Source organism: Hetaerina americana, unplaced genomic scaffold, assembly GCF_022747635.1.
Source record: "Hetaerina americana unplaced genomic scaffold, ioHetAmer1.1.p SCAF_4, whole genome shotgun sequence".
NCBI lineage: Eukaryota > Metazoa > Arthropoda > Insecta > Odonata > Calopterygidae > Hetaerina > Hetaerina americana.
In genome coordinates, this window is record NW_027286985.1 from 64463399 (window position 1) to 64485403 (window position 22005).

Here is a 22005-nt window from a genome sequence, read left to right on the forward strand (position 1 = left end):
AGGGTAACAACTTCACCGAGGAACTCTACAGTGCAGAAGAACAACAAACAGCATCCCTCCCGGAACACCTGGTTGCCGGGACAACCAATAACGAGATGGAGGGGATGTGGAAGACAGCGAGAGGGAGAGGGAGGGTTAAATTCCCGGCATTTAGAAATCCTCAAACACGGGAAGGCATAAATCGGGACCACCTGGCGGAGCGCGTCAAAGATGCTCGCCGAATTGATGAATGCGAATTTATGACCCTTGCTGACAAAACCATTTCGCTGAAGCTTTCGCGAATGGATGTTTAGCATCATCATTGTACCTGCGTTGGAATGGCAGAGCTCCCTCCACCAATCGATAGATGCGGATCCAAAATGCCACTTTACCAGCGTCGGTGCTGCATTATTAAGGGGTCAAGGTCAAAGCCATTATCTCCATCATGCAGGGGAGGGCGAAGGGGCGTGAGAGAGAGAGCGATACGGTAGGAGAAGCGCGTACGGAGGAGAAGTGCGGAGAGGGCACGAAAATGCAGCGCAACAGAACACTCTCGATACGGAGCAGCGGGCCCCAACCCCTCTTCTCGTCCACCCCTTCATTTCCTCCTCTTCTTCAGTCAAAGGGCTCGGCATAAAGACCTCTGCCCGATTGGCACAGGCGCCCGGCAAAGAGCGAGCCTCGAGAGCGGCAACACGGAGGATGGAGAGCACCTATTCTAGCTCGCCCGTGCGCGCGACGAGCCAGAAAAAAAAGATATTTTTCAAGATTTATTTATCTTTTTCCTTCACTTTATTATTTCTCTTTCAATTTGACACTCGCCGATCACAAGATCGCCCACCGTTCCCGTCGAAATCGCTATCTTCCTCGTGACGTACCCCATTACTATCCACTAAACGCTCCGAATAACAGCTACACGATAAGACACTTCGATCGCGAAGGGTACCCCTTCCACATTGCCTATGGCGCTGAAGGGCGTCGCACGGATAGCTATTTCGCCGGGTGATTAGCTTACTCTTTGGACGCGTAATAAATAATTCTGACTGGACGATTTATGAGCGTATGATCGCATCTGGAAGGTTGAGAACTTATATATATATATATATATATATATATATATATATATATATATATATATATATATATATATATATATATATGGTCCTCTGAATTAAATAAATGCATATAAACCAAGTCCCTCTATTTCTCTCTATCGAAGTTGAAAGTACATACAGGTATATTTCTCTCAGAAAACTACATGGACCCAATCCGCTAACTACACTTAAGCTGCACCACTCAAGTTCACCTTGTATAGCAGGCCGGTTGATGGGTAGTTGAGGGAACATACATGACCTGAACGCTTTTCGGGTCACAATACCGGAGATTTTCTCGTTTGGAGGTACACCAAAGAGCTTATTTATACAACACTTGATTCTTATGGGCTGCAATAGTTTGCCATCGCACAGAATGGTCGACACTTCACGAAGTGAAGCCTTGAGGCGTGTATAATCGTTCAGAAAGGTCGCTTCGGACATATTCCTAAGTACGTATATTTGAAAGGGTGTAACTCGGTTGGAAAGGATTTCTGGAACCTCATGCGCATGAACTTATTTTATCCGTTGAACCCGTCTAACACTACTCTAACGTTGATCCAAACAATCCACGTAAACTTATTCCTGCACGATTTCATCCCATGCTGTTGAACGCCGTTTTACGATCTGTGCAAGATTTACGAGTCCCAGAGTAAAGGTCAGTTATTCTGGAAATAATGCAAATCTGGTACGAAATAATAAAATATGTCTATGGCATTATAAGGGCAACAACAAATTTAATTACAATAAGTTAAATGATAATTTATAATATCATCTTATTCACTTTTGCAATAATTTAAGTGGTAGTGGCACATTTTGGTCAACAACTACGCGGATCATCATCTCAGTTATCCCGAACAAACTTAAACCGGTTTGTCCACTTAACAGCAGTTGAATATGAAGGAGCAGAGAAGTGTCCTGAAAGTTGGCATGAATTTCATTCGCTTTCATGCCTTTTATATATTTACTCATTAAGGATTACCTACTATTGCGCGGTCAAACTCCTTGCGTTAACGTGGGCATATAGCGGCGATTCCGAGAACCTTTGAAACTACCTTCGTACATTTTCAAACAACTTAAATATTGTCTCCTCGTATGGATTCTAATACCATTACAGGTGAAAGCAGTATAGTATTATGGCCATTCTACCGCTCAAGGCAGGTTTTGGATGGACAGATTTAACAATAATAAACTTAAATACTTCTCCAGCAGGAAGGTAATATCAAAACCGACATAAAATTTATTGGTTCTTATATTAAGCATGCATTCTACCTCCCTCAAATCCGTCCAACATGCGTATGCTACGAGTATTCCTTCCCGTTCCTCGTATACCTATTATTTTCCCCTCTTCCCCTTCTCATTGCCAATCAAAATACTCAGCATCCACCTTTCCTACCTCCTTTGGATTTCAGCCAAAAAATCCTTCTCCCAACCATGCCTAGTCCTTCTTCGCTTGATTTCCTTTCTCTCCATTTCATCTTTTCTATCTTTCTCACCTACATTTCAAAAGCTGTCACTCTCTAAGTATCAACGACCATCATTTAGCTTCATAGGGTATCACGATCAGAGTAATAGTTTTGACGAGTCTTTTCATAACACCATCCCTGTCATAAATGCCCTCCTCCTTGTGAAAGCTTCTTTACCTAAAACATTCTCCCTCTTAACCATCTTGGCGAAAGACACTGTCAAGATAAGTAAGCTACTCCAGGTTTTCAAGTTTTTGCGCACTGATTCAACGTTTAACTTAGTCTTCCGCTTTCTCGAAAATCTTATAACTGTGGCTTTGATTTACTTATTTTCAACCTTCACCAATCACACTAATTTTGTAATACACTCAAAAATACCTGTAAACCCATGGCTAACTGGTTACTAAAGCTTAATCTTTCACTAATCTAACTGATTTTATGAATTCCCCACCGACTTCCGTACCCATTTCCAGTTCTTCCCTTACCTCTTTTACCATGTCATCCATACATAAGTGGCAAAGAACAGTTGATAATGTACATCCCCGTGTTGTCCCTCTCTCGAACACTGCCAATCCCGACTCCATCCATCACTTTCACCAGAGCCGTATTAGATATGCACATGTAGTGAATAAGTCACCTTATCTTCAATCTACCCTTATTTTCTGCAATACATTCAATACCCAATTCATTCAATCAAATGCCCTCTCTAAATCTACGCAATAAAACATATACATCCTAATTTAATTTTATATTCCTTTCTATTAGTGACCTCATTACTTCTACAGAAACACGCATGCATCTCTCCTTCCTGAACCCGATTTGATCATCCCCTTAGTACTCACTTACCCTCCTCTCTGTCCTCTAATTAACGATCCATATTACCGCAGCACGCGAAATAAACTTATTGTTCTATAGGCCTTATACATGGCTCCCTTTCACGTCTTTGGTATAGGAACTGACACTGATCTGATGACATCTTCCTGACAAGTTCCTTTCTCAGAAATGCTAAGAATGAGTCCATTAAAACACTCGTATTTCGGATGATCAAGCCGAAGTTAGCCAGTTAGTCAAGGGATTACAATGATTGCTGAGCGCATTAGAAAATTGGTATGATATGTATGGAATGAAAATCAATGCAAACAAAGCAAATGTTATGAGATATAGGTGAAAGCAAAAACTAAGTGAAACGTTAAAATTTGAGAAAAACTAGATCAGATGAAATAGCTTACCTACCTTGAAGTTCTTTGGACCAAGATGGTCAAATTCGTAGGGGCACAAGAAGATTTGCATTATGTCAAGAATTTTTCTCACGATGGAGAGCATTGACAACAGACATGTTGAGTACGGATGTTTAAAAATAAAAAGTGAAAACTTTGATGTGGGGCGTGGTTTTGTATGAAGCGTAAAAATGGGTATTGAATAAAGATGATTTTCTTAGATTGGAGGCTTTTAATATGTGAGCGTGGGGAAGTATGGAAACGGTAAAATTGAAATAAAGGAAAACAAATGTAGAAGTACAAAGCATCGTGGAGTACGAAACAGAATTATTTGGAGAATTCCAAAGGAGGCAGGAAAGGTGGATTCAGAGTACAGGTATTTTGATAGACAATGGAATGTTGAAGGCTGTGATACGAGGTGCAGAAATGAAGAAAGGTATATTGTATTGGGTATGCAAAGTTGGGCCTTGTTGAGCGAAGCTGTGATTTGTGAATATGTGAGCACTGTGTTCATCCAAACTCTAACTTAAACGATAGACAACCAAATAATAAAACTGAGTGCAATGCCGTGAGGTCCACTCTTCCATCAAAAAAATGCTGCGTCCGCCCAGGGCGTTATGGTCCAATGGACCGTTTAAGAATTTCCTTTAACGAAATAAAAAACTAGTTCCCTTAGTTTTATCTCTCTCATCAGAGATTCCGTGCACAACACCTGAAGTGCTCTATACTCGATACTCGAAAAATTGTCTAGTTACAAGTCCGGCATTTTCATGCATAGAACCCACGCCCTATAGGTCGGCGCTGGCAACCATGGTTCTATGAAATAAAATTAAATGGATTAGAGTTTCAATATATTTGTAAAAAGATAATTGAATTGAATACATAAATATTAACCTAAAAAATAGGAGCAAGTTATCCAATCAGAAAATCATTCTTCTCACACAATTTTCGAGCCAATCTCCATGCTAAAATGAAGTGATACAAAGAACATATTGAGTCTGAAAATCAATATTCTTACTAAAATTCCAAAAATTATATTAACCCTCTTAGTGTGGTAGGGATTCCAGGGGAACTAGTGAGAAGTGCGAAGGGTAATTTAAGAAAATGTATCACCTTAGGAAAAAAAACATTTTGAAGTTATTTGTTTAGATATCCATATGCAGTTTTTTTATTTTAAAATAAAATATTGTAGTTATTTTTAGACACAAGACTACTACTTTTTAAAAATATTTTTCAATAAAATTACCATATTTAAATATAAGAAAGAATCAAAAAGACACGTAGAAAAAATTATAAATAAATGAAGAAAAACCAGTGAATTGCAAATTTTTTGTCAGCCTCTGCATAGGTCGATTTGGTTGAAAAGGCTGATCTCACTGAGTCAAATTGGGACTTTTCCCCTTTCCTTGAGACTGCGGCAATGTGCTTACAATCTAAAGGCAGAAAAAAACGAAGTTCTAACTCACAGAGAACTACTGACAATGTAATCCAATGCACAGGGCGCAAATGATTAGATAGGATGGGCGGCAAGAGAAACCAAAATGATTACAAAGCAGTGCTCTCATTTCCATCGTATCAACAAAGTCTGAATAAGCAGTTATATAGTATATCAACACCACGACACCATAATACAGTCAAGAGATTACAGATGAACACAGATTAGTAGCCTTTCGGTGGCTTTTCATAGTGTAAAGACCACTCAGAAAAAAACGAGCAGACAATTATGCTGAGCTTCTCGACATGTACAAAACTGAACCTAAAATTATAGTAAGAATTATACTTTTTGAAAAGCATTTGAAATTGCTAATAAAAAATTAAAAAATTTGTTACATAATTGTATGGAATTCACCGTATTGATAGCACAAAAACCATAAATAATTAGAGAAAAAAACCATAAGTTACAGCGATTTAACAATAGCCTACGCAAGAGCCGATATATCGGCCCGCCGCACTAGAGGGTTAAATGACTTCGGTTATGACAATTACCTGAGTGGGTACACTCGTATATTATCCCCAAACCACCGGAAAGGTTGCGTGAAGTGGTGGTTTGGACATTATGATGAAAAAACAGTGGAAGAAATCTGTAAATGGAATATTTCATTAATCTATAAGTGTTTCTTTCTTCGAATATTGTGGAGGTTCTGGTTCATAGTTTGACGTAAAAACGAAACCCTAAATCTAACGATGCGACAGTTTATCTCTCTGAATATTTTTTTCGTAATTGTCTTTATATTTCGGTTCAATGTGGAGCTTTGGTTATTTCATCGCGTGTCAAAACTACGAGACTGAAACCTACCCACTGCGCTTATTTAAACATTTAGTATTTGATTCTCCACGGGTTTCCACCCCAGTGTACGAACAGGTTTGAAACAAATGAAGAAACAGCTCCTCACTGTAATTGTTTAAAAAATTTGATCAAGATAATTGGAGACTGATCCGAAATGAATAAAAATCAAAATCCATCTTATTCAAATCTAATCGAATTCGCAAGGCTAAGAGTGTAGATTCATTCCTTTCGTCTCCTTTTCTAGACGTGTATTGCTTAAAAGTTTGAATTAAAAAGAATTGAAGCGTAGTTTATAATTAGTTCACGAGGACTTACGAAAGAGGGAAATAAATTTAACAGCCTGATTAGCGTTTTCATCCAGTGAGTAGAGCGGTGGGATGGCTGACTAAACCGGGGTTTTCTTCCGGCTGACGCCTTTAAGCACCATTAGCTACACCCATACTGATTATTAAGGTTTTAGATGTCTGAGAAACCTCAGGCGACCACATGAAAAGGAACTTGCTACCCTGCCATGCTTAAATTTCACACACCACTTTGTATTAGGTGTGGTCTATACTCATCACACAAGCTAAATCTTGATTTGATAAGTGTGAGGTTAGGATTTTCATAATAATAACTCATAATTAGCGTACTGCCTTTTCCCAATAAGCCATTAAGTTTTCATATACCTACGGGTGCTTCTTGCTTGCTCTGGTGCGTTCGAAACAAGCGGTTTTGTCTGCTTAAACAATTTGGGTGAACTTTGGACAGTACTAAACACATAAACTGGACTAAATATAGAGATGTACGTAGGTAGTCATTCACTTTCAAATATAAATTCTCTGCAAGAGAGGTAAAAATTTCTCGCCAAGTGAAATCAGAATTTTGACACCGTCTCTCCAGCGGCGGAACTAAATTACTGGGTTGGAAAAAAATGGCGACCACTCATTGTGCTGAACTTCATATTTCATTATGATTCATGCCTTTCACTTGTGGCTTTAATGGTATCAACTGGAATGAATAAGTCACGCCGACTCATTCACACACACACACACACACGAAGTGTCCGTGTCAATGGTTACCTGTTTACCTTTAATCACGCGAGAAACGGTGCCGAGATCCGGCAAAAACTCATAAATTAATGGCATTCTCGATTTGCTGTCGGAAGCCTCTTTCTTTCGAAATCCAGTTAATTCAAATCAACGTTTATCCATTTAAACCATGACAGTTGGATCAATTCCATTTTTATCCCTTCTATTTTTTCCGAGTGTCCTCCACGAATCAATAGACTTATATAGCCTATACCTTATTCAGATGTTAAATTTTTTCCCCACTCTCAACAAATTTAGAGGATTGAAATTATCGGATCGAGAGACATTAAGGTCTGATGGTTGAAAATTTTAAATTGAGCACCGGGAGCCTTTTCTCCCATCCAAATGTAATTTCCGTCACTCACAGACGCGCGGAATTGAAACTCTCAATTTTACAAGTGCACTCACCCACGTTTCATTCTAATGAGACGAGTTTTACAACAGCTTTTCAGCACCGTGTCGAACTCATAGTTATTGAAATTTTTTATCGATATAACCTAATTTAAAAATTAATATCCTTCATTTGAAATTTCGTATTATAGCATTTTGAACTATGCAAATAATTCAAAATGCTATAATATTAGTATACTTTTATGTTAAGAGAAGTATGATATTTAAGTGACATATAGATCATGAGGATTTATTCCATGGAGAATATGGAAGAAAATAAACTTTAAATTAATATCACTTGTGACCCAGAAATTCATCATCATTGTATTTTTTATTAATACGGTACGTTATTTCAATGCTGATTTTCAAAGTATGATCGAGAGGATATCTTTATTTTTTTCGTCTATGCAACAAAATAGGGGCACAGAGTTGAGGCAGCTACAAACGATATTTTATTTGAAGCATAGTTCGGCAATAGATATCATCAAATCGATTATTTCCCTAAAACACTCCGAATAGATCACTTCGATATAAACCACTCAACGATGTTTTTAGTGCGAAGTCTAGGTACTTATCTCTAAGTGAGCGCCTACACATTTTTCAAACGTTTTTTAATTCCCACCATTAAAGGCGCCTTAGCATTCTCTAAACAACAGTGAACAGTGGAGATGGTATGGGAGGGAGAAGTAGCGAATCCTAAAGACCACTTGCTCCCAAGGATCTCCAGGTATCCTGGGAGATGAGAGAGCTTTCCTGAGGCAAACATTATATATACATGTACACGAGAAGGGAGTTTGGGAAGGGATCAAGGCTCCACCTGAGGTCAACGATGAAGCACCCACACGCCGCTGAGAAAAGCGAGTCGAGAGGCGAGGAGGGAATCACGGAAAACCTTTACTTATGCATTAATCTCCTTCCTGTAATACGGTATCGCTGGAGGCGACGGCGGTAGGAGGAGGACCGAAGGGGAATATCCAAGGCTTGGGGCGAAACCTAGCACAGTTGCGGAGCGTATTAAGTGCGTCAACCCCAACCAAACCTATTTTGTGGATTCCCCCTGGGGATCCCCAAACCTCTCCCACGAAGGCGATAAGAAACACCACATCCTTCGCGGGTTGAATAAAGACAGAAACAATAAACGCTCCTTCAAACATGTTAGAATGATAACTAGTTTTTCTTCCATTTGAGAGACCGGCGAAAGAAACTGACCGAGAGATACTAACTTCGGTTTAAATATGAATATTTTTTTTATTCAATCTATTTTACTTCACCTTCCAACAGTGCACCGTATTTGATATAATTTAAGGATTCCCATGCTACTTAATTGATCTTTGATATTCTTTCCATGCGCATTACTTAGAATTTATTCTGTTTGGCCAGTTTTAATTGATACAAATAAAGATGAATGGATATTGAATTAATTAAAATTTATGAAAACAAAAGGCCAATCGGCTGAAAACTAATTTTGAATGACCACGATGGAAATCTTTTAATCAAAAATGAAACGGATTAGGATGAATTTCAATTCGATTCGAGCAAATTAATCGGATAGAAATCAAATTGGACTCCATTGAAATACCCGTTAATTCTTGCATATGCAATAGTTACCCAGGGAATGATCTTCGAATACAAACATAGGGTATTCTTCCTGCCAAGCGTTTTGGCGACAACTGATACCTGACAGAAGAGAAGTAATTGTAATGGAGGATACCCCAGAGCAAAGTCGCAGTTGCAGGAAAATTAGAGAAGGCATGCGTATAGTAGAGACGCCTTACATTTTCCTTCATGGTCATGCAACCCTTATATAATGTATTTAGGGAATAGTTCATTTTTCAGATCCATTTATGACTTTCAAAAAAGGTTAATACGAAAAGAAAAAAAACTCCGACGTATTCTGATTGGACCGAGACTGCCCCAGGGTAGCGATTGGATGTGATTTAGTATCTGTCCGCAATATGGAATATCACATTTTACTGAATTTTACGGACATTGCACCTCATTTCATATTATCTTCAAAAAGGTAAGGAAAATAATAAAATATAAATTTCCTAATTCTAATACTGGGTGCGACAACATAACTTCCTTTTTTGAAATGCGCGCCAATCAGGCTGTGGAGGTTGTAGCTAGGTAAGAGTAGTTTCATTTGACAGCCAGGGTTCTAAGGTTTTTCCCTTACTCCGGTCAGTTGCCATCATGCTTTGGAACAGTGAGGAGCGTGCGTTTGCCGTCGAGGCCTACTTTTCGAACGGATGTTCTGTTCTTGCAACCCAGCGGGCCTTCCGAAATCGCTTACATGTAGCCCAATTGGGCCCTATTTCGGACCGAAAATCGATTGTTATATGGATCACTACGTTCAGAGAAACCGCGAGTGCGACAAGACGGAGAAGTGGAGTCCCTTGGCCCATCAGATCACCTAAGAACATTGAGGCAGGGAGAGCCGCCATATTGCAATCCCCACGGCGTTCTGCGCGCAAACATACGTCAGCCCTTGAACTTTGTGATCTTTCAGAGAGGCAAATTCTTCACAATGACCTTCATTACCACCCTTAAAAGTCTCCGAACGTGACTTCAATTCTCGGAGGAACGCATGGGTTCTATTGTCGGTCAATGTGATTGTCGGAATGCAATGTTTTTTTCATGTATCAGTTATTGGATAAACCAAATACCAAATATATATTATTACTATAAATATAAGTGAATAAATTTTTTCATTAAAGTAACAATTCCCTAGGTAACGCAGGTTCGAGGGAGATATATTTATATGTATTCATCTGACCGTATGAAATTACTTTTCTAAAAATGAAAAAATGTTTGCATAATTAAGTTAATCTGTATATACCTGCAAATAATCTACGTACTTCTTATCATTAGAGGTATTGCGAATTCAGAGAAATCAAAAGCCAAACTTTGGCTCTAAGTTTACCCTTGAATTTAAATAATAACCGCCAGCCCCTGGGCCCATGAGGGTATAAGTTATTTACGGGATAATGCACATCAATATTCTTTTACATAATATTTGCATTATACTCATTTTAGGAGGAGTTATTTATACTTCTCGGAGCTCTAAGCCTATGTTTTTTCCATTCCTCTTTATGAAACACACCCATATCTAATAAAATAAATCACAGAGAGCCCCCAAGGGATGGTTCACGCCGTCCACAGCCTACAGTGTGTCAAATTCCCCACCCGTGACTTAAGAGGCGCGGACCATTAGTTTGCATGGCCATGAAACAGTACCCTTGCTTACTTTTCAATTCTGCATGACCTGTCTTGTAATGATGGAGCCCTGTCGTATGGTGGCGGTTCATTTTTATTCCCTTTTTTAGCATAACAAAAAACTAATTTATTAGGTGAATTAACCCTTGTTTTTAATTACATCCTCTCTTAGATGAATTAATCCTTTTAATTAAGTCTTCCTCCAGCATGTGTGCAAAATTGGACGATACTTGATAGTTTTTACTGAATATTTCTCCCTTTTTTCTTCATCTCTTATATCCTCCCTTATCACTCACCCGTCCCACCTGGTGCTTGCACCCCTTGCGACACACCTCTTTGGTAGATCAAGGGGTGTTTATGTCAATGCGGAAATGTATAAAGTTTTTTTTTCTCCTCCTCTTCCAGCATCCAGGGCCAATGACCCGACCCTAATTGTTTAAGATCGTCACAGTAAAGCGCAGTGATATTTTTTAGTGATACGGTTCTGAAAAAAACTTGCAAAAAATTTAGAAACACCAAATTAAACTAAATACTTAGTTATCAATATTTTCCATAGTGGCGGAAACATTTCAACAGCAGTTTGTGTATGAAAAATACCGAAATTCCATTTTAAAAAACTATTGAATCACACTTTAAAGAAAATTTTGCAGCTGAGGATTATTCAAGAAGGACTCGTATTTCTTCAAATTTTGAAGATGATGATTTGAAGAATGTTGTTTTGGCAACAGATTGTTGTATACATTGTCGATGATGGACAGTTTTGATGTCCTCCTTGTTCAATTAATCTGAATAACAATTCCAATGCATAAGATGATAAAAATTCAATTCTCATGGATTCAGAATCATCATATTTTGGATTCAATGATGACTGTACGATAATATTCATATCTATTATAAGCTCGAAGGACAACCATTGTTATTTCAATATTCTGCAGATGACTATCCTTTGACCATCGTGTTTAATTTTAACTCTAACATAGGGTTGGACCACATCTAAGAATAAGTTTCTCCTCGTTGCTGCAATAATCGCCTAATCATTTTTTAACCAAATATTTCACCCAATCCGAAGAGAAAAAAATGTCTACAGCAGGTGCAGTTTCTAAAAGAAAGTACCCTAAAGGGTGTCACGAACCAACGTTTGAGCATTCACTCAACAATTAAAGGCCATTCATGACACAACTGTATCCCAAATCTTGATCTGTGCGCTTCAAAATCCACGGGGTACCCATAGTTCTCATCCCAAGAACCCAGGAATATCTTTAATCGTTGTTGAAAATTCCTCTTCGCACTTACACAAACTTATTTTCCCTTCCACCTCTCCCTAGAGTGTATTTTGAGAGAATAGCAAACAAAGTAAAGGGTCGGTCGGGAGAATGCGCAGTGGGAGATTCCCGTTCCTATGTGCGTGAATATATTTCAAAGGGCGAGGGAAAGGGTTGAATGAGGAGCCCTTCACGTGCGCATGCGCCCGAGAAGCAAAAATATGCTTGAATCAAAGTCGCACGGCAAAGTTCGACGCGGCGTCATATTGGGGAATGGGAAGCGTATATATGCAGCCGAAAAAAAAAAGTGGGGCGTGGTGTTCTCGGGGATAAGCGGCCCAAAGGAAGGTGTGAGATCGGGCCGTGAGTTTGCAAGGATTGTAGTTGTGGAGGAGGAAGGGGATAATAAGGGTGGGAGGGACACAAAGGGTGTGCAATATGAGAGTAGGAAAGGAGGGAGGGAGGGTATGTTTTTGATGGGAAGAGAGGAGACTGAATAAGTGGTGAGGAGGCGGGTATGGAGACTTATCATCCGTTGAATGAGGATGGTTAGAGAGAAGGTTAGGGGAGAGAGAGAGAAAGGGCAGGGGAGGAGGAGGAGATGGTGGAGGTGGTAGGCCATTGAGGCGCACGAGGAAGAAGCAGCGACACGGGAGTGGCGTCGGAGGGAAGTTAGTTCTACTCCGCCGCGTTCGCAAACGGTGCCATCGAGAGGTTGAATAGAAGCAGGGGGAGTGAATAGGACGAGGGAGGTGAAAGGGGAGGAGTTGAAGCGGGCTGGTGAGGAAGGCAAAAAGTATGAACACGTCGAGAGGGATTATTATGAAAGGGGATGAGTGAGTGAGCGAGACAGTGGTGCGCTCACGGGAAAAGATAGATATATAAAGAGGAAAAAAATCGAGGGGAAAGATCGAGAGGGGGAGGGTGAGAGAGTAGGAATGGGAAAAGAACATCTTATGGAAGGCTTTGAGGGCCTTTTTACGCTCCAAGTGTCGAATGTCGAGTTCTCCATGACCACTCAGATTCAAGATTCCGCTGAATTCTGGAACTTTGTCGGGAAATTCAACACCCTCTTGTCTTTCGACGGCGTTCCGACTTTGTCGACGGAGACCTTTTCGACGAGTAAACTAAAACCGTGGCAACAAAAGGCTGGATTTCACAATTTAAAAACCAAAAGGAGAAAACCGCGAAAAGTACCGTTGAATTATTACAATTGTTTTAAACAGTCGTAAGACGTTAAAAAAAATCTCAATCTAATGAGCTGTCATCGATGGATATAAAATAAGCTTTACTCCATCCCATTCAAATTTCTTATCACTTGCGAAGCTGCTTACTACGCTCCAAGAGAGGCTTACACAAACCGTCCATAGTTGTTGCTACAATTAGAGGTCAACTGAGCAAGTCAGGACCGGTTGGTTAAATTCAGATCCGCTGCAAAAATTCAGGGACGATTTCTACATATTTGAGACAGATTGATTGCCCTAATTCAATAGACCATGGCCCAAAATTCAGGAAAAAATCAGAATTCAGGGTCATCTCCGCAAAATCAGGAAACAATTCCGTGTGCCATAATTCAGTCCATAGAGCTTATGTCATTCTAGGGACTGACATATTTAACATTGTAAAAGAACGCTGTGAAAGACTTTTATCTCAGACATCAGTTTTCCTCGAATATTAGATAAAATTATGAATTCATTATCCAAAAAACGTGAGGAGCAGAAACATAATTACTCAAATACTCGAATGCTAGAAAGAAACCAATAGTTTATGTTACACGACGAACGCGTACCAATATCGATCTCTGGGTATGAGTAAAAAAAATCCTTGTCCTTTAGGCCGATAAAAATCTAACTTTCTCTCACTTGTAGAGTTATTAAAATGCTACCACTTTATTTCGAACAGCGAATTTAACCAACGAAAAATGAAAAACAGTTCATCTCTGCGCAATTAGCAACTGGAAACACTTGCCGCCAAGCTTCACGCTTAGTATGGAATTTCAATGTTCAATGAGAACGGCTAACCCACACAAATTTTACAATCGTTTTCCAATTTTTGAAGTTAATAGTAAAAGGTTTTTGGTAAGGATTATATTAGCGTAAATTATTATTTCAATGTGAAACATTTTTTTTGTTTCTTCATACAAGAGGTGTTCAAAAAGAAGCAAGAATTTTGAAATTACGCATAGTACATAGTGCACTATGAGTTCTGGCCAAAAGGTGAAACGATCAATAAAGAGTACTACTTACAAGTTCAAGGCTCTTTGCTTGAATCAATACGAAAAAACGCCCGCTTTGTAGTGCAATAATGCATAGCTTTTGCACCGCCACGATAATGCACCTGCTCAGTCTGCTTGTTCATTAAATTTTGGCCATAAACAGCAATATAATGGATTCCCAGCCGCCATATTCGCCTAACATTGCCCGGCATGACTTTTTTCTCCCCCCCAAAACTAATGGGAACCTTAAAGGCTATCATTTTATAAGCATAAATGAGATTAAAAACCCATCGTCGAGTAAGCTGAAAGCTATAACAAAGATCGAGTTCCATAAGTATGTAGCGGATTGGAAAAGCGCTGGCATAAGAGTATAATATCAAATGGAGAACTCCTTCGAGAGGGATAACATTTAAATAGACGAATAAATAAAATTCTTTCCAAATTGCTCAAACTCCCGTTATTAATTGAAACACGCGTCGAACAAACTTACGCACTGATTTTAGCAACATGACCAGATTTGTTGGGTAATGCTCGAAACCTTTATCTTCGAAATGCGTCACTTTAAAATCGAGATTAAGGCGCATGCAATTAATCATTTCCACAGCAAAAAAATTCCTACCAGATTAGAATGAAACTTTCACGCCATTTCCCCTTCACCGTTTCGTGTGATGACATCCACGATTTCTGTTCGTATTACATTTATATTCTGGCCGGATCTCTTTCGTTCTTTCTCCTTCTCAAACATCGGCGTTTGAAATTTTACAGAACCATAAGAAGAAAATTGTAACATCGTGGGCTTTTTCAAGATCTCCTCAATCGGAGAAAAGCTGTGATATCGTCATAATTTTCTTTTAAATCACTCAAAAAGTTTTGGCGAATGGAATTAAACCGGTGGAGAGCGAAGCGAACAACAAAAGAATCCAATGATATTACAGGTGATAATGTTATAAAATTTAATATATTGAACGTCTTTAACAACATGGTTCAGTTTTATTGGTTTCATTTTTATCCTAAAGAAAATCATAACTTTCATATTTTATTATTTTCCGAGATGAAAGGATAAATAATAATAAAGGTACGTTTATTGAAGATATTTATTAACACAGTACATTAAAAAGTGTCACTCTGCGATGGATGAAGAACTGACAAATAATTAAACGAATATACTCCACCATCGATCTTCGCAAATATTTTTGGGACTGTGGGCTCAAGCCATTCAGATATCAAGATTAAATTACAGATTATATTACAATCAGGGTTAAATTACAGATTAAATCTCTTGCATAAATTAGAAGGAAGTCTCTTTAGCATAATGTTGAAAATGTATTATTACCCCATAGTACTATTGTAGGAGAGATCATGTCAAAAAAATTTGGCATATTAAGTGGTGAACAGAAAGATTTAAGATGCCATTTTTTCCACGAACGATAAGATATCAGGATAACATTTTCCGACCGCGGTAGAGTCACATTTGGGTCAAAATTAGTTTGGTGAGTATGCACTACCTTTCACACGCCCTAGTGGTGGCTTGCAGGGTACTAAAATACTAAAATATCAAATTATATGTATATGTGTGTGTGTGCGTGTGCGTGCGCGTGCGCGCGTGCGTGCAAACAATGCCTTTTTTTATCTCCCCAATCGTGAGCAATTGGAGAAAAATTATGAGTGAAAAGCTATGACGTAGGATGGAATGAATAATGGAATAATGGCATAATGGAATGAATCGCACCGGAAAATTCTGCGCCATTATGTTATTTTGACACAATGAGACATAAATTTACATTGTCACGTCTAAGAACACTTGGGCGACCTTGCGACATAATCCATATTTCTCTTGGTTTAAACGAGTGGCCTGTTCTACCGCTATGACGAGGAACCTTAATAATATGTCCTGAGGATTCACCATAAATGTCGATAGTCCAGTATCACTCTATAATTCTTACTTGTCCTTTTCCTGTTTTAGAGTCTCTAACTTTAGTTTTTCAAATGGTTTGGTCACACTTACTTTCTTTTCGTAAGGAGTTTTTATGAATACTCTTCTTTGGGCTTTTCCTGAATCCTTAACTCACGCATTCTCCGAAGAACCACAAATTCTCGCCTCATATTCTAGTTTAAACTCACCGAGACGAAATAACATATCTCCTTCACTATCTCAGTACATTTTCCGACTGGATAAATACTATGACTTTACGAGCAGAGGGAGTTTGTTCCCGAGATAACAAATGTACTCGATCTGCGAATGAATTTCATATATCCTTTGCTGATCTTTCGTATTATCGGAAAAATATAGCTCTATTTAATAACAGTTCGTGTTGGAATAAAGAACGAAGAAAGAATCAAATAGTTTTTGTTTCCACGGCAAAGAATTGGACTATTTTCGCTATACTGTGGCATCATCTGCACTCCAGATGCTACAGTGTAGCGAAACTAGTCGATAGTAATAAATCTTTCCTGTGGAAACGCAAAGTCTTTGATTTTTTCTTGCGAGCTTTCAAAATAGATCCCCCATAAAGTATCGGCTTCAACTATTTCTCAAGTCAAGATGTTGAAATATGTTAAAAATCGATTGTTTAAGGGATGGATAATTTCACCTAGGAAAAACAGAACGAGATTTTTAATTTTATATAGATTCGAAATCCTATGAAGTAACTAGTTAAAATTTATTTCAAAAAATTGAAACGTATTGAAAATCTTCGGAGATTTGTGTTCATTAATTTCTAACCGTCTAAACTTTTCAATTTCCCTCTGTATGTCCCCTAATTGATCCGTTTTGATTGAATAGCATGGAAACTTGTTTTATTTTTTTTACTAATTACCTATACTTGCTCCAAGGATTTTAGCCCACAGTTTGGATTGATTGCAAAATTAGGGCATATTTTCTAACAGCTTTAATTATGCATATAACCGAAACGATCGTGCAAAGTGGTTATTTCCAGTTTAAAAGGTAACCTCATTTTCGGGAGTGAAAACATCGTCAAGGTATTGGTAGACAATTGGGCAGGAATAACTAAGTATTTTGTTTCATTAAGTATGTTACATGAGGCAAAAAATATCAAATTCAAAAACTTTCAAAATAAATCATACGAAATTTATAAATGCAGTACAAAATTTGGATCGAGAAAACCAAAGAGAATAAAATAGAAAAGTTCACACTGTGACTATGTGGCAACAGTTGCATAATGCACACACGGCTTTGTTTCGACTTTTCCTAGTCCGCTAAAGATGTAATATTGAACAATAAATATTAGCGCAGATATGGGTTAATTAATAAACGGTTCATCTCCTACATTCCCTTTAACTTGTTGAATTTCATAAGACAAATTAATTCCCTATTTTACGTCGCCGAATAGTCGCGTCCCAACACAAGCCGCGTAGCCGTAAAATCATAGCGCACCTTTCTACGCGGTATCCAAAACTAAACTCAACCAATTTCTCGAAACACTCCAACCCTTTTCCTTGCTTCACCCATATTTTAATAATTAAATCACTCCCTACGTTTAACCTTGTTTCCTCCAGCAATCGTAAGGCCGGTACAGACCGCAACTGCAAATCCCGTCCGTAATCCTGCGTATTTTTTTGCCACAGCTCTACCTCAAATTACTACACCTATTTTGTGGTGTTCGGCATTGGCTTCTTCTGCAACCCATATTGAATTACTTCCGCCATATATCCACATAATCTCATAACGCTTCCCCTCCCAACAAGCCAGAAGGCGTATATATTAGTAAGGTAGGCAATAGTAAGTACTTGAAAGCCAATTTATGTAGAAGGATGAATAACATTCCAACAATTAAACAGCGAGAATTCCTATATTAGCGTGACATAAGGCTGTATTGATTAGGATTAACTTCAAACAGAAAAAACAGTTCTATATTTATTTTGATTTTGTTCTTTTCCCCTTGTGGTGACTTAAGGAAAATACAATGACTACTAAAGATATATAATAAATTTTTCCGCAAAATTCGTGCAATTCAAATGAATTATTAATCAACAATGCAATGATGTCTGATAGGAGAAATTTCAGAGCAGGGACTCCATTTGAAAATATAATATTTTGCAAATATTTTATACTTCTTCATCCTTAACACTTATTCCTTCCTTCCCACTCTTCCAGAAGCTGCCCATGTGATGATTGACTCAATATTTTTTATCACCACTGTACAATATAATCCCACCACACTCCCTAGTGGCGGCCATCTAAACATTGCAATGGCCATGAAAGGCCATTACAATGTTTAGAATTGAGTTCGGATAGACAAACTACCGAATAAGTAACGGAACTTCCCTGCGCGAAAAGCAGTTCTCCACCCAATGGTTATCTTGAAAATTCAGCAATCAAACGGAGATGAAAAATTAATCGGCCAGTAGAGATAATGATACAAGATGGCAGGGACACCGACAGTTTGCGCCACGGGAAGCTTAAAATGCGAGCTTAAGGAGTGTTTCCCGGCATTAAATAATCCCGCCGATCTGGAGCGTAAGATCGGACTCCCAAAAGGGGCACATTCCAACGCAGGGAGAGCGTCGTCGCAGTGGCCGCAGAGGCGTTCCTTTCCCGCAATTCAGCTGGGATCCTTCAAAGGAAGGAGGGAGGCCCGGAGAGGAGGGCGAGACAATGGCACCCTCCACCCTCCCAAACACTCACGCACAATCACACATATGCTGCTTTCAACCATCCCCTTTCCGCAGAGCGTTTTAAAGACTTTTGTCAGATTTACTGCGCCTCACTCTCGAAATAAGGCGCGGGATGGGGGCAAGGAGGGGGAGGGTGGAGAAGTGTTTCGGTCGGAAGAAGAAGAGAACAGTTAAGAGGAAGGACGGCTGAAAAGGAGGCAGGGATGGTATGGTATGGGAGCGGATGCAGAGAGGCGGAGGCAGAATGAATGAACTGGAGGAGAGGGAGAGAGAGAGAGACGATGGTGGTGATGTATGGCGTGAAGTTTGAAATTCGAGGTGGGCACACGTGAGTCTGCGGGTGGGTGGAGGGAGGGTTAGAAGTTCGTCGGAGAAATAAAGGGATGGCTAAAAAGAGGAGGGGGAGGGAAGAGCAAAGAAGTGGGCGTGCATTGGAAAGTGGGAGTTCGAGAGCAAGGACCGTGGCAAAGGGAAAGATGATGAGAGAGAGCGGGAGTGGGAGGTGAAGAGAAGTGATAGTAGGACGATAAATAAACAAAGACGCACAGACATTTGACAAAGGTTTTCAAATACAAAGATAATATTGGCAAAAAACGTTTTCGCAATCACCAATGCGGTTCTATTGCGCTCCCATCATGTAGTCTTAGTAAACCATTCCATTTGCAGTCAAAGAAAAACTATGGGAGGCAACTGTTTTCGAAAGCGACCGTTTTCCATTGATTTTCCAAAATAAATTCGAGGTAAAATCGGTTTTTTATGGAAACACAAAAGCCCCACAAATGAGTTATCGGTAAGCATCGTAAAACAGAGGTATTTCAGTTTAGATTCAAATAGATATGGACAGATAAATGGTATGGCTGGAACGAAAGAAGAATAGGAAGGTGTATTTATTTGACGCGACAATGAGACTACGTATTCCCTTCCACATATGTGCCTAAATACATCGCAGATATACAAAAAGGAGTAAGTAGATAGATAAAGATCAATATTAAGGTTCCCGGCAGAGCCAGGCGTGAAAGCCCATGGCCGGGGGGGAGGGTATTATATGGAGAAAAATATTCGGGTAGCAGTATTATTAAACAGATCAAAATGTTACACGATATTGAACTTTGATGGAGTATGAAGATAGTCTTTAAAAATGCCTACGTTTGAAGTAAAATTTATTAGGGCTTTGAAAAGTGAATTGAGGTGGGGAAAAGATATTGACATCGTCGAAAATAAAGTGCTACAAAATAAATATGAAAGGAATTATGATAATTAAGCAATAATTCAAAGGAAATATACTGAAAGAAATCCATGAAAGACGCATTAAATGAAACAATGAAAATTAATTGGCCACATTCCAACGCAAAGTACGAGATCATAAAATATTGATCTGGAAGAAGCATGGAAGGGAAGAAAGAGCCCAGGAGAAAAACATAAGTTATGGAAGGCATCAATATAAAGGGCTGAAAGAAACAAAGACGGCGATTAGGGACAAAATATCCTGAAAGGCTTCTGCAAACAAATATTTGGGTTGATAATCTGTGGTCTCCTGATGAAATAATACATCATTAACAATGAAATATCTGAATGCCTTTATAATAATTCCAAATAAATGTATCTTTAAATACGGATCGAAGCAAAGCCTATAACTGGCTTGCTTTTTCCCTAAGAGTTTTCCGGAGAGAGTGGAGTGGCAATTATGATAATAATATATGGACGCATGAAGCAAAAATGGATAATTAAAAAAATTTCCTCAGCATATCACTCGATTTTAATCCGGAAGGTGAAAAAACGAAAAAGCGCGAGATTTCAATAATTCTAAGGGTGCTATAAATAAAATATCGAGCTCCTTTTCTTCCTAAATATGTTGGCCCACTCTATGGTCTTTCAGACCGGAAGTCTTCTCTCCAGGTTGAGCTGCAATTTATTTTGCTTAAGTTGTTATAAACAAAAGTTAGAAATTCAGTTAATAACTCCTGAATGCACGTGCACCAAACATATCATCACGGATAAAACGAATATCAAATGAATTGAAATATATAAATATCAAATTATGTAACAATGAATAATTAAGTAAAAATGGGAGAATCACAAACCTCCCCCCACGTGTTTTTCATGTTTGTGAAGGGGAGAACGTATTATGTCCGGGTGAACTAGTCATCACACCTTCAAAGGGTAATATTGTTATTCCTAAGTATATGAAAATCTGTGACCGTGAAGTCATGGACAAAGTAAAAAAGCTTAAAGTCAACAAATCGATTGGCCCTGACAACATCTCTGGAGACGCACTCAAATTAGGGTCAGAGGCAATGATACCGTATCTGCGCACCATTTTTAACATCACGTTAAATAATCATCAAATCCCCGATGATTGGAGGAAGGCTTATGTAATACCAATTTTTAAGGGAGGGACCAATAGCAGTGTAGTGAACTATCGCCCCATTAGCCTAACGTCTGTAACCTGTAAACTAATGGAGAAGAAGGTCGCAAAATATCTACGTGACCACTGGGAGGATAAGGACTGGCTATTTAAATACCAACATGGCTTTCGCAAAGGGTACTCATGCGAAACCCAACTACTTGGACTCTGCCAGGAAATATCAGACTGCTTAGACAAAGGTAAAGAAATAGATGCAGTTATACTCGACTTCTCAAAAGCCTTCGACAGGGTTCCCCATGACAGATTGTTAGATAAAATTGGAAAACTAAATATTGATAAAAGAGTACTACTATGGACGAAGGCCTTCCTACAAGATAGAACCCAGCAGGTTCGTGTTGGGCACAAAATCTCAGAAGAAACCCGCGTCACATCCGGAGTACCTCAGGGTAGCGTGCTTGGTCCTCCTCTGTTTCTTTGTTACGTGAATGACCTTGCTGAATGTGTCAATTCCAAAATACGATTGTTCGCTGATGACTGTATACTCTATAGGGAAATCAGCAGCAGCAGTGATCGCGACGTTCTGCAGGGTGACATAGATAACGTGGCTAATTGGATCAAAATCAACAAAATGGAGATAAACATTGCAAAAACTATCCACATCTCATTCTCCAAAAGGAAGGCAGGTGAGGGAAGGGTATATAAAATAATGGGAGAAACGATTGTAACAAAAGATAATTGTAAATATCTAGGGGTACACCTAAGTAAAGACTTAGGGTGGGGACTTCACACAGATTATGTGGTAGGCAAGGCCT